Consider the following 3,467-nt stretch of genomic DNA (forward strand, 5'->3'; position numbering starts at 1 on the left):
TTTTTTTTTTTTTTTTTTTTTTTTTTTTTTTTTTTTGGTCTTTGTTTCTAATTTAGAAAGCAAAATAATATGCCTGGACACTAAAAATTTTTCATTTTACCAAAATAATTTACTGTACTTTATATTGCCCTTATCAGGAGTTTGATTAAGAAGACCCAGTCTTGGGGCGCCTGGGTGGCTCATTGGTTAAGCCACTGCCTTCAGCTCAGGTCATGATCTCAGAGTCCTGGGATCGAGTCCCGCATCGGGCTCTCTGCTCGGCAGGGAGTCTGCTTCCCTCTCTCTCTCTCTGCCTGCCTCTCCATCTACTTGTGATTTCTCTCTGCCAAATAAATAAATAAAATCTTAAAAAAAAAAAAAAAAAGAAGAAGAACCAGTCTTCTTCTTCTTTTTTAAGATTTTATTGGGGCGCCTGGGTGTCTCAGTTGTTAAACATTTGTCTTCAGCTCAGGTCATGAATTCAGGGTCCTGGGATTGAGCCCCATGTTAGGCTTCCTGCTTAGAGAGTCTGCTTCTCCCTCTCCCAACTCCTCCTGCTTGTGTTCCCTCTCTCTGTATCTCTTTATGTAAAATAAATCTTTTTTAAAAATTGAGGTTTTGAGTAAAAGATTTTTAAAAAGTAAGATCTCATTTATTTGAGAGAGAGAAAAAGATAGCAACAGACAGCCTGAATGAGACAAGTGAGCATAAACTGAGAGGAGAGGGAGAAGCAGAATCCCTGCTCAGCACGGAGTCCGATGTGGAGTTCCATCTCAATCCCAGGACCCTGGGATCATGACCTGAACTGAAAGCAGTTGCTTAACTGAGCTACCCAGGCATCCCTTGTTGAGTAAGGTATAAAGTATGTATCTAATCAGAATGCTATGGATAACAGGTCAGGGAGAATAAAGGAAGAACATGGCAAATATTTCCTAAGCACTTTTTCTCTGAGTAATGTCCTTCTCAAAGGTAGCAGGAGAGCTTGAGGTCAACCTGAAGCAGTCTGGGTATGGAGTGGTTTGCATTCTGAAGATGAAATTCCCAATTACTATGAAAGCAGAAAGAGCCTAATGATGGGTCATTTTAGGATCATAGCTGCAAAACTGTCAGTATACAACAGGTTTGAACCAGGATAAAACAGGCAAAATAGAAGGGTATGAAATGTGCAGGAAAGGAAGCATCTGTGGATGGAAATGGTGGCTTTATTAAGTGATCTTTTAGGCTGTACCATTTATTAAGATGGAAAGAAGGTTTCTTCAATGTTTACCCATCTTCCCATAGCATGTATTAGATAAAACAAGCTATAGAGTCTGCAGTAATATAGTACCTCCTTTGCAATGTTTTCCATCTTTCTATTTCCAATGTTTAAGGCTACTGTGGGAAATAAGGATATAGGGTAGACTTTAAATAAGCCAAAGTAGGAATCGGTAAAAGTTGGTGATCAGTGGAGGCATGCCATTGGATTTACACTAATGATTTTGAGTAGGGCTAAGGAGTGGACTTCAGTTTTCAAGAGGGGTCAAAAATTGTATGGCAAGAAGATTCTTAGTCTGTTTTCTTAGATTACCTGAAGTGGAGCCAACATCTGTACTCATGCTATATAATAGTCTTTCCTACATTGTAGCATATGTTAGGTCTCTCTTAAGCTTCTGATGACTAGTATCCAAATGGACACAGGGGACAGTGTTGCTAAATAAAAAAAAAATTTTTTTACCCATTTTCTGATTTTTTTAAAGTAGGCTCCATATGGCCAACACTGGAACCTACATAGGGCTAAACTCTCCACCCTGAGAGATTAAAGACCAGAGCTGAGATCAAGAGTCCAACCCTTATCCAAGTGAGCTATTTGGGTGCCTCTTTTTTCAGACCTTTTTTTTTAAAAAATAAGCTTTGTACCCCACATGGGGCTTGAATTCAAAACCCCAAGATCAAGAGTTGCACACTCATCCATCCATGTGTACCAGTCACACATTATCAGGCAATTAGCATTAAGGTGGCACTTGGCAGAAATCAGCATGGAAGCCCATGTGCTGACTAAGAGAGATATAAATTGGGGGCGCCAGGGTGGCTCAGTGGGTTAAGCCTCTTTGGCTCAGGTCATGATCTCAGGGTCCTGGGATCCAGCCCTGCATTGAGCTCTCTGCCTCAGTGGAGAGACTGCTTCCCCATTCTCTCTCTCTGCATACTTGTGACCTGTCAAATAAATAAAATTTTAAGAAAAAAAAAAAGATAAAATTTGCACATAACCTATTACCTGAAAAATGACTTACAGCAAGATCAGATGAGTCATTTAGACGGTTTGTGTTCTATCAGTTGAGAAGTTCTGGTAAGTGCTGTCCAGAGTGACTAAAACTTAAGCATCAGTTTTCTCACAAGATTTTGCCCTCCTATCAAGGTAAGAAGTTAGTCTGGTTCAAGTGGTTGCACATAAAAACCAGTGTTGATTTTCATCAGATAAACAAAAAACCCTGATAATAGAGAACCCAAATCTTTTATAATGGGTAGTAGGTAAACTCCCAATTTTTGCCTAGAAATATGCATTATCTTTATATATGAACAGGAAAAGAAATATGCTCATCCCAGAGGGATTCTCTAGAAGTATCACACAAGAATGTGCAAAAAATAAGGTTAGAAATGACCTTACTACCCAATATCCAGGGTTTCATGAATATCAAGACCAATTACAGGCTAACAATTAGTGCTCCGGAGCTCAGTTTGAAGCAACTGAACTGTTTTCGTTGCTTTTTCTAAACACAGTATTATCTCGTCTCTTTAGCTCTATCAACCTATGTTATGACTATGTCTCCTTCCTAGGTTTATCCTGAAGTTTCCCTAAGGAGTGGGTTAGAGTAGAGATTTAGCTTTTCCTTTTCTTTGAGCTTGTTACTAAGCCCAAATTGATTGAGAGCCAACATGGGTGTGTATATACTCAGAACAGCTAAAATTTGCATAAAATTTTACTTTTGGGAAAGATCTATATAGATTGAAAGTAACCAAGACTTAATTCTCAAGTATCACAGGCCTTTTTTTCTTCTCAGAATTTTATTTCTTGGTGTCAGATGTACATTCATTTTTGCATATTGAATGAAAACCTGGATATGTATTTTTGCTCAATTTTTTAAAAGATTTTAGATAGTATGTGTGCTCAAGCTGGGGAAGGGACAGATGGTGAAGAAGAAGCAGGCTCTCTGCCAAGCCCCCAACATGGGGCTCCTTACCAAGACCTTAGGATCATGTCCTCAACCGAAGGCAGACATTTAACCAGCTGCGTCACCCAGGGACCCGAAACATGTCATTGTTTCCAGATTTAAGTAATAAAAACCCTAAAAGCCACACCCCCTTTTTTAAATTGGAAGCTTGTCTAGACAAGGGTTCTTTTTTTTTTTCTTTAAAGGTTTTATCTTGGGGCGCCTGGGTGGCTCAGTGGGTTAAGCCGCTGCCTTCGGCTCAGGTCATGATCTCAGGGTCCTGGGATCGAGTCCCGCATC

Source organism: Mustela nigripes, unplaced genomic scaffold (assembly GCF_022355385.1).
Source record: "Mustela nigripes isolate SB6536 unplaced genomic scaffold, MUSNIG.SB6536 HiC_scaffold_20, whole genome shotgun sequence".
NCBI lineage: Eukaryota > Metazoa > Chordata > Mammalia > Carnivora > Mustelidae > Mustela > Mustela nigripes.